The sequence below is a fragment of the Ochotona princeps genome, chromosome 9, assembly GCF_030435755.1.
Source record: "Ochotona princeps isolate mOchPri1 chromosome 9, mOchPri1.hap1, whole genome shotgun sequence".
NCBI classification, from domain to species: Eukaryota; Metazoa; Chordata; class Mammalia; order Lagomorpha; family Ochotonidae; genus Ochotona; species Ochotona princeps.
In genome coordinates this window covers 11,375,650-11,390,831 of record NC_080840.1, presented here as the reverse complement: position 1 = coordinate 11,390,831, position 15,182 = coordinate 11,375,650, and positions in this window count along the sequence as shown.

The following is a 15,182-nucleotide window of genomic DNA, read 5'->3' as shown; positions in this document are numbered from 1 at the left end:
AGAGCACTCCCTTGGTTTCTGCGTCCTGGCTGGAGACAGGAAGCAGCCACAAGGCTGAAGCAAGGAGAGACTGGGCCCTCCCAGGGAACAAGTGAGAGCAAGTGAAAACCTGCAGCTCCACACCAAAGTCAGCACTGCGCGAGATGCAGCGACAGGGCACCCAGCACAGGCGCCCGCCCCAGGACAGGGCACCCAGCACAGGCCCTTGCCCCAGGACAGGGCACCCAGCACAGGCGCCCATCCCAGGACAGGGCACCCGGCACAGGCGCCCATCCCAGGACAGGGCACCCGGCACAGGCGCCCGCCCCAGGACAGGGCACCCGGCACAGGCGCTTGTCCCAGGACAGGGCACCCGGCACAGGCGCCCGCCCCAGGACAGGGCACCCGGCACAGGCGCTTGTCCCAGGAAAGGGCACCCGGCACAGGCCCTTGCCCCAGGACAGGGCATCTGGCACAGGCGCCCGCCCCTGGGCAGGGCCCAAAGGTTTACATGCACGTTCTTTCCAGCACTGTCCTCTTTCAGAGTTATAAAGAGGAGAAAAAATAGAATGATCATTTTACTTTTTTTTTTTTTTTGCTATGACAAACCATGCTCCTAATCAAAGAAAGCTGGCGGACTTCAACACGGTTCCTAGGAGTCAGTTCTCATGGAGAAATAGTCCACGATGTTTGGAATACACATTCCGGTTAGGTATAGGAATCGTTCCTGCCCTAAGATATAATAAAAACCTTAAATTTGCTTTCAATTTTGCCTCTGAGTATTTCATAACATGAATGTTTGATTAGGATTCCTTGAGTTAATAGGAATGAAAAGGAACCTAGAGTTTGTTTAGGGAGGAAACTGAAGAGCCAGGACTAAGCCACTTACTTAAGTTTAGGAAAGTAAGATACCTTTAAAAGGAAAAAAACGAAAAATCAAAAAATCAAAAAGGAAAGCAAAGCCAATCCGTTCCAGGGAGGGTAGAAACCTAGGCAAAAGGAGACCTTACTGGCTATCACCTCAGCATGGCAGGCAGCACAGGGTTCCTCCTTCCCATCCTTAGGGAATATCCCGCTAACATCCCACCAAACAGAAGATGTTTTTATTCTCAGTGGGAACCTTGATTTCAAAGAAAACATTTCACATGGACAGCGGAGATGCCTGGCACAGGTGGGGTCAAGCTGGGAAATGCAGACATCTCTGTGTGTGCCCCAGAGGGAGCGTGCTGAGTGGCAGGGCTCAGCGTATGCTTTTCGGAAGTACTGAGGAATTTCCTTCTTCAGTAATTGTTGTGAGTGTGGCTGAGTCAGGATCCTACCCTTGCTCAGGTTACACTTGTTTTTTAGTGTCAACCTTCTTCTAAGCGTATTACTTTCATGCATTGGATATTTACCAAATACCAAACTTTGTGAAGTACTGCCTAGGATTTGCTTTTTACAATTGAGGAAGTTTTTTGAGAGATAAAACTATCCCTCAAGGCAGAAGTAAAATCCATAAGAGGTAGTACTGAGTTAGAGAATTACATCAGAACTTTCAGAAACTAGTTGAAAGGCCTGCGGATGGCAGGTGGGTTATGGGAGTGGATGACTTCCAGTCTGAGCCTTGAACACCTGTAAAGAGTGAGGATGTGTTTCAGAGGAAGGAAACAGTTGAAGAAAGCATGGATTGGAAGGAGCTGGAAAGAAGATCCTGGATTGGCAATACTCGTGAGGGTAGTTCACCTGATCCCACACCAGGCACACTTCACTGAGCTCGTACGCAAAGAAGGGAGTTATACATAACCATTGTATTTTCTTGTGCTTCAGATGCTCAGCTTCATAGTACTTGCACCTTAACCTGAGTCTGTAAGAGCTCAAATATGGAATTAACTCCTAAAGCCAACCTGATGTCATGGGGATAGGGATGGCATCAGCTAATCCCTAGGAAGCCATTGGAAATTTACTCCATAAGGGAAATTTGAGTGGACATACAATATTCAGGCTTTCCACATACCTTCATAATCAACACAGACTTGTTTTCCTTGAGGCTACAACCAGTACCATGCACCAAATGGCACTATGACTTTAGTATCAATCCTCAGGGAATTTCGCATCTTTAAAAAAAAAATCTCATTTAAATGATTATGCATTAGCCTGTGGGCAATGCAAATTGTGGGATTACTTCCAGAACCTTTTTGCAGAACATGAGACATTATTTATAGTAATGATTTCTGTCTTAAACTATTAAGCCATTATGAACTTTAACAAGATCAGCTGTGGACCTAGAACATTCTGGAAAGTAGCACTGAGTCAAATTAGAGAAAGCATAGAATCAGAAAAAAACAAAACAGAGATGGGCACTCTTAGGGGTACTTTTCTGTTGAGCTGTCAGACATCTTTCTAGAGTTAGCTACTCTTTTCGCAAAGCATCTCAAATAGACCCATACACGTATTGCATGAAATTAACCCTAATCCAGAGAGTGTTTGTATCCATAATTGGCTTAAAGCTTTATTTTCTTTCCTTTTTTTTTTTCCTGGCTTACTGATAGCTTTAAAGCAGGTGAGTAGTTTTTCTGTTGGTTCAATTAAACCAACTCAGGAAATTGGATGGGATAGTTGGGCTACAAACAGCAACTTTAGTTCTCAAGGATGAAACTGTGGAGCTGAAGCTGTTGACATTCAGTGTGGCTGCCACTGGCAGCGCTACCCTGAGGCCGAAGCTGGTACATGAGGCGAATCCATTGAAATGCAAAGAAAGGAGTCCATGACATAAACAGCGTTGACCTGCTAAGTCAAGCTCTTCTTAGTGTCAATTACCTCTGACTTTCTTAATGAGGTAAATGTATTTTGCTTTATAGCTAACCCAGTTTGAGTGGGATTTTCTGCTATTTGAAAATAAAAACACATTGGAGACTGATAACATAAAATAGATAATACTGGATTTCTCCGATTGAAATGAAAATAGAAAACTTGGAGACTCATGTATAAACTCTGTACATTTCCCACTGTGTAAGTCAAATCTTTTTCTTTTACAAATAACAAATTGTAGCTCCAACCAGAAAGTTAAAAATATTGACAATACACCTGCAGGAATTTAACCACAGCATAAGAATTTTTTTTAAATTTCTCAGGAGAAATTTTTGGAAAACTGGACACAAGGAATAGCTATTATTTTCAAATTGAAAATTAAACTTTTATCTAAGGCAATCATAATTGTTTAGGGCAAGGCATCAACAGCTATAACCCAGCCAATCCAGCTCAATCAGTAGTTACAATACAGTTGTCCATACACTATAAAGATAACCTTAAGCACAACTAATAATATTGCTCACAAATAATTCGTCATGTTTTAAAATTGCATCACAGTTTGCATGTACCTCTTTGCTACCCTGCCCATGATTTTTGTATATTCTGGTAAAAAATAGAACTCACCTTTCCTCTCAAGCTGCGTTTGCATTATGCTATCATTTTATTTCAGTAGTTGCACAGCGTTAATCTATGATCCATTACTCTGCAATCTTCGCATCCTATCAGACATCACTGTTCCAAGATACAGCCTATGGCAAAATAGAAAGAAGTTAAACATAAAGGTGAAAATGCTTTGGAAATAACTTTCACAGAGATTAATGCTCCGAACCATATCTTCTTTCTTTTCGTTTCAATGAGTTAAAAATACAAACGAGTGGTAACACAAATTGTAGCCCAATTTTGAAATACTGTCATTGCTATCTCTTATCTTTGGGTGAATCACTACGTCTCCCTTCTCTAGAGTTTAAGAAGTGTTTGGTAGAAATATGCATGATGAAAAGCTTAGAATTCAACTCAATGGAGAAATCTTTTTAAGCTTCTGGTTGATTGAATGGAGGTTGTACTAGTAATAGCTCACAAACTCTGAGTAAATGGAGCTTATTTCTGCTGACCCATAGGAACCCTTCTAAATTGGTTTTCTGTTTCTTTCATTTAAAATTTTAAGTAAAGGAGTGTTTTTAAAATTTGCTTGCTATTTGTGGTAAAGTTATCAAAGTATTTGAGAAACACTTAAAAGAATGAGATTTGGGACATGAAATACAATTACGTATTCATAAAAATAACTGCTCCCTATATACACAAAGACGTATTTCACATTTCAAACTTCTTCATAACTGTATGGGGCATTTAAAATCAGGGAAACATCGCTTTTCTGTGTACATTGGTTATTAGGAAGGTATGAGATAAGTCACACACTGTTTCCTGAGGAACCTAATTTTCTAATCCTATGCATTATAGTGTTAACTGCCTGGTTTCCAGCCTGATTTTGTAAGTGTGATTTTGACTATGTGATATTTGGTCAATTATTTGTTTCCTCAGATGATTTAGTTTTCTCATCCATGAAATGGGATGATGTAAATACTTATCTCATATGACTGTTTCTATGATTTATGATGACTTCTGGCCTTTGATAAATGTTCAACAATAGTTTTAAGTATTTGTTTGGTGAAACGGATATAATTAGGTTATCTGCACCATGAAAGGTCTCACCTGGAAGAAGGCAAGGGACAGCCTGATCTCACATCACGAGCCATCTGTGAGCTTTTCAAGTCTGTGCAGCTTCGTTGGCCGCAGCGATCAGGATGCCACCAAGGTCCCTGTCCCCTCATCTCCAGACCCTTCTTCCCCGGAGTGCAGAAGAGCTTTTATGGGCTGGGATACCATTCCCTTGGTTTTGTTACTAATTATTCGACATTGTGTTAACCCAAATGGAGGTTATCAAATTAACTTCACTTTATCTTGGCTTTTCAAAAAGAGAATTAAGGTGTGAAGTGCTTGTGGAGGAAGCCATGTGGGAAGCTACATACGTTGCTTAACAACTGGGGTTAGTTCTAAAGAATGCATCATTAGGTGATTTTGTTCTTGAGCAAATATCATAGAGTGTGACAGGATACTTTTAAAAGTTCATGGACTTAATCTTTGCAAGTGTGTAATTTGACAGTTTTGACAAATGCATGCATTCATATAACCACAAATGTGATCAAGCTATGGAAAATCCCCAGCATTCGAACACGTTCTTCTGTATTAGTAGCTCGTTCCCTCTTCCAACTCCAAACTCCTAGCAATGGCTAATTTGTTCCTGGTCCTTATGATTTTTTTTCTTTTCCAGAATAACACAGAAATATGCCCCCAAAAATGCTTGAAAAAATGAACTAAAAGAAAAAAAAAGGAAATCAAAATGGTTATTTTACTATAAAAATATTTTGAAACTTATGCATAAACAGGTCTTAGTTCATGAAAAGGTACAGTGTGAAAAAGAACTGTATATTGATTTCAGAAAACAAAAATGTTTGCAGCCCAGTAGCCTAGTGGCAAAAATCCTGTCGTTGCATGCCCTGGGATCCCACACGGGCACCAGTTCTAATCCCGGCAGCCCTGCTTCCCACCCAGCTCCCTGCTTGTGGCCTGGGAAAGCAGTCAAGGACGGCCCAAAGCTTTGGGACCCTGCACCCACATGAGAGACCTGGAGAAGGCTCCTGGCTCCTGGCTTTGGATTGTCTCATTTCTGATCATTGTGGTCACTTGAGGAGTGAATCAGCAGACAAAGATCTTCCTCTGTTTCTCCCTCTCAATGCATCTGACTTCACCATAAAAATAATTTTCAAAAAAAAAGTTAGCTCTTTTTTTGCGCCAGAATAGTTGTCTCTTGTATTCCCTGGTCAAGAAATTATTGGATGTTCCCGCACTTACGCAAACTAAGACAACTGGCGTATGGGCAATTATCCAGCTACTGCTGCTTAGGACATTGAAATACAAAACAGGACAAGAGATGTAGTAAACAGTGATGATTTGGCTGCTACATGTGTAGCAGAACAACTGAATTATTGTAAACTTTTAAAGAAAATTTTATTAATTTATTTGAAAGGCAGAATTACAGAGAGAGTGTGGGGGTGGAGGAAACAGAACACTTCCAGCTGCTGTTTCACTCCCTAAATGACCACAATGACCAGAGACAGAGCAGGCCAGATCAACGCCCTGAGTTTCTTCTGGGTCTCCTACATAGGCACGTGGATCCAAGCATCTTGGACATCCTCTGCTGCCTTCCCAGACATATTAGCAGGGAGCAGGCTCAGAAGCGGAGCGGCTGGGAGTCCATGTGGGATGTCGGCACTGCAAGGTATGGCTTTAGGCAGTACATCACAATGCTGGCCCTTCGAAACATATTTTTATTGTTGAACAAGTGGGATTCTATCCTATCATGATAACGGGACTAGACTATTGTTACAATACAAGGGGAAATGGTGTGGGGGTTGGGGAGAGGGTGAAAAGGGAAATTCTTGCACCTAAGGGACTGTATCATGAAAAGTAAAGAATTTTAAAAATATGTATTTAGGAGCATGAATGGACTAAATTAACTAATAGCTTTCATTTATTGCCAAAGTCAAGTCCTATTACTGTAACTAGTTATATAATGCTTTACTTTCGCAGGACTGTGAGGCTGACTTACATCGCTGCAGACATATGAGTAGCATTACAGAATTATATTAGCCATGACATCAGTGGCTGATTTAAATGTTTGAGTTCCACTTTGATCTTACATGGTCACCATTTTATTTGTAGTCTGAAATGTCATCATAGTCCCTAAGGGCTGAGAAGAGTCCTTGAGCTTGACCAACAGCAGAACTGAGGACTCAACTCCATACCTGCAAGGACCAAACGTCTGCTGACAGTGTCAGCTACAAGAAGACCTTCTAGCACCAGGTGATTCCTTGTTGCCTCATCTTTGTTTTTCATGTGCTCGAATAAGGGAGCACAGCTCAGGGAGTTGCGTGATCTGAGGACACAACGCAGCTCAATCATGTGGACCTCCTTCCCGTAGGTGGATGCTGGATCCCACTGAAATGCCTCCATTGTCCTCAGGCCAACTCCCAGAAAACGCTCTCCCTAAAATTTTGTCTTCAGCTAGTTTTCCACTGAATTAAAGTGCACAGAAACAGCCCCTGACTGTGAGTTATAACTCTATCTCCTCAGCGTCACCGTTTGCATCTTTCATAGTCCTGGTTTGTGATTGCCCTGTGTGTTTATTGCTTGCTGCTGTGCTGTTGAACTTGGAAGCAAGCATGAAAATGAAGACATTATCTGTTTTGCTTATTCCTATATCCTCGAAGCCTGGACAAATAGGTAACAGCTATTCAACTATATGTGAAAGTATTATAGAGCAAGGCTACCACTGCCCAAAGAATAAACATGTAAGTGTCACACTCCTATATCCTAAGCATTCCTATGCAGTTTTTTTTTGAAGGACTTACATAAAACTTTGTTCATATCTTTGGGATAGGACTTTTATGCTAGCCTATGAAATTCATCATAGCATCTTATCTTCGTACCATTAATGCTAAATACAGTGGTCAATGTACGATGTTCAATAAATGGTTTCTGAAGTGCACTGGAAATGATAATTAAGCTACACAGATTGTTATTTTAATATGAGTAGATTTATATGTTAGATTAGTGTGATTATCCTTTATGAGATACAGCAGTATTAAGCTTTTTCCCATCATCACCTTTATTTTATCCCAGTGAATCTATTTTGGAAATCTGAGTTCTTGAACAGTAAGATAATAATTTTACATTGTTACATTGTTGGGTTGTAATTTGTTACAGTGGCCAAGGGAGACTAAGGCATAGAAGTAGAGGGAAGAATTCTCTTCTTTTTAAAGAGATCAGCTTGCATTGTCTGTCCACTAATCAGTAATGTTGGGCACAAATGGGAACCATGATTTTTATCTCTGTTAAAACTCTTTTTTTAATGTCTGCCAAATCGCTTCCCCAACCTTTTGCTTGAATGTGATATAGTAGCATAGAAAAGACCTAGAAGCAGGAATTCTGTTTCCTCTACTTACCGGTAACATAACCTGGCACACTAACTCCACCTCTCTGTTCTGTTTCTTCATGTCACTTTCAGCATTGTTATGAGGGTCAGAAGGCAGAGAAATCATAATAAAGAAAATATTATCAGGGATCAAGAAGGCATTTTTTCAGCAAGGTGTACACACTGGTGTTCTGCTGTTTTAAGCAACTACAGGATGACACATTTCTCTTACAGGAACAGAGACAAGCTAAGTTTCTGCTCTACATTACAGAACAAGAAATCTTGGTGACACCATGCACAGTGTTAGAGGAAAGCAAAAAGCAACTGAAATTGTATAAGAACAAAAAAAAAAAAAAATAAAAGGCAAATGCATGGCAGAAAGCAACAAGTTTGATAGTGTGAGCTTCCCTGGCGCTTTCAAATCTGCAGGAACAATCTCTAGATTTTCAATTCTTGGCATCAAGGCAGTGAAAGCTCTTATAAAGGTTAACTCCTGGTACTATTCTGATCCTGATAAAGAAACAACTGTCAGGAAGCGGGTGGAAATTCATAAAAATCAAGGAAGGATTTTATTCTGGCACACAGTGGTGAGATTGATATTTGAATCATGTTTGCTTGATTTTTTTTCAGTCAACTCCCTGAAGGACAGGACCAAGATCCCACCAACACCTTCTTGTAGGAATGGCTGACACATTGTTGGCATTCAGAGGATGAGGGCTTCAATTTTGAAGGCTGTTCTGTGTATTTTCCCCTCTGAAATCTATTGACTTTCTAGTTTTTCTAGTTCAAGGTGTAGTAAGCAGTTGATGATCTGAATTAACAAGAAAACAGTCGGGTTGGCAGGTGGTAATAACATTCAAGAAGTCCATCGCTCCTTCAGGGTTGAGAATATATCCTCTTTATATATACTCTTTTTTTTTTTCAATCATTATCTGCCCTCCGGTCCAACACTGTGTGTTGGGGAAGACTTAACACAACACAGCAGGTGGTTTCACAGGACTCTCATTTGGGTAATGACTTGGAACATTTACCTGAGGTCAAGCCCAAGGATCCTTCCAGCTGCAAAATCCGGGAAGCTGACAAGCAAGAAATGTATATGCACATGTTTCTATGTGAGTGTGTGTGTGTGTGTGTTAGAGGAAGAATGCAGCATCTCTGAAATAATAAACACATGTGGTACTGTGTCCCATCTGTCTTTTAAATCAAGATAAGAGTTCCCTAAATCATTTGATCTCTTTCTGGAATAGTAAAAAATAAAATAAAATAAAAAATAAAAATGTAAAACCTCAGCCTTAAGGCAGTGGTCTGTCTCTTCCAGCTACCAGTTTTGTGTAGCATTTCCAAGGAATTCTTCTTGCATGTTCTGAGTCACTACGGAAAACAACTGGAAGGAGAGAGTCAAAAGCCAACAGCACAGGCCAATGCACGTGGAAAACCTCCATAACTCCAGGGAAGGCTAAAGGTATGCAGTCTGGACACCAAGAGAAATTTGACAAATGTGATTCTGACGGTTTCTTAAGGGAGAATATATGGCATTTATCAAACCAGCATCAGATGTGCAAACACAATCTGCATGTTTATATACCTTCTTCTACCTCATAAGAGTTGTTCAAAATGAAGGGGAAGAAAGAGCAAGAAGGAAATCCTCCTCCTATTGGCACGACACAGAAATGTGTGTGTAGTTGATCTTCATCTGCTATCTCTTGGAGCCAGTGTGTTCAAAGCTTGGATCACCATCATCATTCCTTCATAGAGCTTTTATTGAGCATGGATTATCTGTCACTATATTAGGCACTAAAGCTACAAAAGCCAGCATAAACCAGTGCCTCTCCCTTCCTTTGTGGAGCTTCTAGTCTCCTTGTCGAGTGTCAGGTTCACCTTAACCTTGTCTTCATTGTCACTCTCCCTGCCATCTTTTTTGTTGTTGCTTGGGTCGATTTTCAAAGTTTAAGTGTTTTTAATGAAACATCTGGTGAAAAAATCATAAAAGGTAAAAATTTGTTTAAAAAACAAAAAGTGAAAAGAATCATCCGAGGTTTTTATGAAATCCAGATTTCCACATGCTGCAGATCAGCAAGTTACCCTGAGATTTTCAAAATCGTCCAAATGGCTCTGACGTAGGCATTTCATGGCCCACATTTTGGAAATAGCATCTTATGTCACCGTATGTTATGCGTTTCTGCCACATTCACCATGTTTTGACAACAGGAGCCCAGTAAAGTAGATAGGAAAGTATTATCTCATTTTACTTACGAAGAAAATTAACATGTTGAGTTGTCTACTTCACCTAATTTAATTGGCATCTAATTTGTTCAAGTTTCTGTGTTCAAAGTTGCAGAAAAGAGTAAGATGATGAATGAGTTTGTACTAGCCAAGAGGAGGAAGAAAATGACACTGTGTGGTCAGTTGCTTTCCTGCGATTCTCTCTGCCATGACTCTAATGCATGTTAGTGCATATAAGCACCTGAATGCATTGTGCTTCCTTAATCTATAGCTTAAATGTGACAATTTCATTCATTCATTCATTTGTTTAGTCATTGATTTAATTATTAGGCAGCTATTACATGCCTGGCATTGCTGTTTGTATTTTGAATATAGTTGCACAAAACACATTTTTAAATATATATATATTTATTTATTAATTACATTGCATTATGTGACACAGTTTCATAGGCTCTGGGATTCCCCCTACCCCTCCCCGTACCCTCCCCCCATGGTGGATTCCTCCACCTTGTTGCTGCATTACAATTCAGATTCAGTCAAGATTCTTTCATTGCAAACATATACCAAGGATAGGGTTCAGCATCTTATTGTCCAGTTAAATTCAACGGTTTCTTGGGGAGACCATCTCTGGTCTGAAGGCAGTGCTGGCAGAATATCATCCCGATCAATTAAAAGCCCCAACATAACGTCAATGACAATTTATGACATTATGGAATTAATTGACATGATATTGAGTAACCAATATGTTAAAAGAAGAAAAAAAAGAATGCAAGTTCTTAACCACATCCTGTGACTACTTCTTTGACATTTCAATTTTAGTTTATATACTACCGGCTTTTATACACCTTAAAATGGCTATAGGGTACTATTCAGCTGTCTTGTGTCTATTTTCATTTTAGTATTTAGCAGTTTAGTGTTGAAGCATAATTTTGCTGAACTTGGCAGATTTTAGGATAGTCTAAACTGGCTTATAACTCTAACAAGGCATATGTCAACAATTGAGGTGCAGAACAGTTTTAGGAGGGGTGTGCAGAGAAATCTTCAAAACCTTAGTGAGGAGTAACTAATCTTTGTGTCCTACCTACTAACGTATGTGTGAGTCCACGCTGACATTTTCCTGTCTGGTTTTAAGCTTTCTTTGTTTGTCTCTGTCTATCTATTCTAATGTGTGTGTGTGTGTGTGTGTGTGTGTGTGTGTGTGTGTGTGCTTGGGGGGGTCCTCCGGAGCGACCCTGATGGTCATTGCAAGAGAGGGTGGGAATCCAAAGTCGGAACTAAGTAAGGATCAGAGAAAGCTCCTCTCCCTCGTCCCGAAGGAGTTTACTGTTCTGTTTCTGTGGACCACTCAGGGTTCCTGGCTGTTGTTCTGATGACCTTGGATCCTGCAAGGAAGGATTTGGGCTTCTTCCATCCCATGTGGTAGATCCAAACGGAGGTGGATGACCTCAGAGTTCTCAGCCTCCAAAGGCACTCCAATTCCCCGTGGTCTTTTTGGCAGTTGGGATGTAGTCCTTGGTGCCCTACTGATAGTCCTTGGTGAGGATCCGGGAGTCTCCAGGGTTGGGATACAAGCCTCCTCCTGTCCACCTGCTCTTCTCTGGGGTTCCCCCCTACTCTGTGCATATGACCTCCTGTTAAGAAGTTGTCAGGATCGCTCTTGATTCCCCCGTATGTGTTTATAGTTTTACTATTGTCTAATGCTGATTTGAATCTGTTGTCTGTAAGTTACCTATTATGTTCCTGATAGGTTATAATTCACGTCTTCCTGACACGTTCTAAGGAGATGGAAGATTTCTCTGCCCTCCTGCCCCATTTCTGAGTAGCACAGGGTCCTAAGAGTATATTAGGTTTTACAATTTTTCATGTAGATCATAAGCAGTCTGACTCACATTGATTGTTGGTTCATTGGTTACGTCACAATATCTTATTGCATGAGAATTACAGTTTACAGGTACTGTTTTTTGGATGGACATCATTTCATGTTAAATTAAGGCAAACATGTGTTATCTAACCTTTTGGGATTGTCTCATTTCCCTTAGCATAATGGCTTCCAGTTGCGCCGATTTGGCCACAAAGAGCTGCATTTTTTTTTCTTTTTTAATAGCTGAGTAATATTCCATGGAGTAAATGAACCATAGCTTTCTTATCCAGTCTTCTGTTGATGGGCTTTTCGGTTGCTTCCAAGCTTTTGCAATTATTGATTCTACACATGTCCGTTAGTTCCATCTTTCGTCTGGATGCAGGGATGCATGTTCCATTGTATCCCCACATGTGTATATGATAAACCCTAGTACTCCATCACTCTACATTACCTTAAGTGAGAGACCATGAAATGAGGTCAACAAGCAGTATGAGTTAGGACAGTCACATCAACAACAACAACATCAAAAACGAATTGTAGCACCTTGAAAAAGTAACACGCCACTGAGTAACCAACACATGAGTGACAAAAAGGAAACACAGAAGTCTCTTGGGAAAAATGATTCCATTGTATGCTTCATGAGCACATGATGAATTCAACTGGAGAAAAGAGATTATTTGGAAGGAACCAAACTGAAATAAAAACATCAAAACACATGGGATACAGCCAAAAAAGCAAACAACCAATCAAAAAAAAAAAAAAACCAGTACAGATTGGACTATTGGAATTACACTTTCCATGTTGGCTTCCTTATATGAGAGAGAATATATGGTATTTGTTCCTTCGTGATTGACTCATTTCACTGAGCATAATGGTCTCTAGGTGGGACCACCTGGTTGTAAATGGAATAATTTCATTCTTCTTAAGAGCTGAATAATATTCCATGGAGTAGATGAACCACAGTTTCTTTAACCACTCTTCCTTGGACGCACATCTGGATTGTTTCCATGTCTTTGCTATTGTAGATTGTGCTGCTGTAAGTATAGGATTACAGATCCCTTTCTCACATGCAGATTTCACTTCTTTTGGGTATATTCCTAGGAGCGGGATAGCTGGGTCATACGGCAGGTTTATTTGCAATTTTCAAGCACTCTCCATACTGATTTCCACAGTGGTTGTACTAGCCTACACTCCCACCAGCAGTGAAGGAGGGTGCCTTTCTCCCCACATCCATGCCAGCAGGTATTGGTTAATGCAGTCATGTGGGAAGTGAGTCAGCAGGTGGAAGCTCTCTCCTTTTTGTTCTCTTATCCTGTGCGTGTACAGATGTGTGGATGCATAAGTTGCTCTCCCTTTCTAGGAAGATGAAAGTAAACAGACATTTAACCATTTTCATATACACTTTCCAAAAGAAAAATCGCCAGGTCGAGTTTTAACCCCATCTTTTTTCTATTTGTCAAAGACAATTGTTACCAACACAACCTGCACACAGCCAAGTGAAGGTCATTTTGTGAGATCATCTCAATTTCCAATAACAGTACACTGGTATACTTTATTTTCTCTATTTCACAAATTAGGCACCAGAGGTCCAAAGAAATTTAGTAATTTACCTGATGTTCTTATTAGGTACTCAAAGTAAAAACAAGAATTTAAGCTAATTTCTTCCAAAAGACTGCAATGTTTTCCCCTTCCCCACTCTGGCTTGAGAAGAGCCTGCCATCACGTCTAAATAAATCATTCTCCCAACACTTCACTCTGGGTTTGGATTTCGGTTGTTTCATCTAGTACATGTTCTTCAGTCTTCTGCCCGTGAAGATCCACTTTAAGGAAGCTGTTGATGTAATGACTGCAGAAGACACTTACTCGTTGCTACTCTATAAATAAATTGTAACTACCCTAACTTAGAACACAGTTCCTGGAAGGAACTATCTCATCAAGCCTCTTGCCCAAAGAATTTTCAGTGATTCTAGATGTTACAGTCGACATAACCTTTGTTTAAGTTTTTTTTTAATATATCTTTATTTGAAAGGCAGATTGACAGAAAGGGAGAAGCAGAAAAGACCTTCCATCTATTACTTCCCTCCCTGAAACTAGCCACAGCTGAGGCTGCTCCAGACCCCAGCCACCAGCCACGGCAGATCCACCCATGTCCCTCATGCAGGTGGCAGGGCCCGAAGTACAGGACCAGCATCTATAGCCTTCTAGGACCGCAGCAGGAAGCTGAATCAGAAGCACAGCGTAGCTGTGATTCAAACCAACTTCTCCAACATGGGATGCTAATGTTCCAAGTGTGGCTTAACCAGCTATGCAACAACGTCCATCCTCTTACCTTCCATTTGGAGTAAAAGAATAAGCAACTCCATCAGAACTCAGTCCTTAATTTAAAATTATTTTATTCTAAAAGACATGACTTATGAATTCCTTTAAATATAGAGTATGGAAGTCTTAGAACATAAAATATGTTTTCATATATAATGTAGAGTCTGAGTCAGCAATGAGGTTATCAGGGATCAATGTGGAGAAATATTTGTAGAGGGAGGTCCTGGATAGAATGGGAAAGACTGAGATGAAATATAGAGTGTAGGAAAGAGAATCTGTGTATGCATTCAAATCTGTACAAAATTGGTTTTTTCTTGTACACAAATTAGAAAAAGATGTAGTGGATATACCACCTATTAAAGGGAGATATTTGAAATGACTGCTTTGGAAATAAAACTTATTCATGCCTTACAAATTCTTAATTATAAGTTTGCTGAGCAATTATTGATTGGTTCCAAGTGGAATGGTGCAACAGAATCAAAGCAGTCATATACATGTGTGTATTTAAACATGAGGATGCGATGGGGCTGGCATGGTAGCCTGTCTGTTAAAGTCCTTGCCTTGCATGTACCAGGATCCCATATGGGCATTAGTTCTAATCCCGGCAGCCCCGCTTCCCATCCAGTGCCCTGCTTGTGGCCTGGGAAAGCAGTCGAGGATGGCCCAAAGCTTTGGGACCCTGCACCCGCGTGGGAGACCTGGAGGAGGCTTTTGGCTCCTTGCTCCTGGCTTTGAATTGGCTTAGCTCTGGCCATTGCAGCTGCTTGGTGAGTGAATCATCTTCTGTCTCTCCTCCTCTCTGTACTTTACATTAAAAATAAATAAATCCTTAATAAATAAATAAATATGAGGGTGCTTCAGAAAATTTATAGAAAATTGAATTGAAAGATGAGTTTATTTAGGTGCAAAATTATTTAAAATCTATGTAAGCACAGGGGCTTCAAAAGTCCATATGAAATGTCTACCATGAGAAACATATGC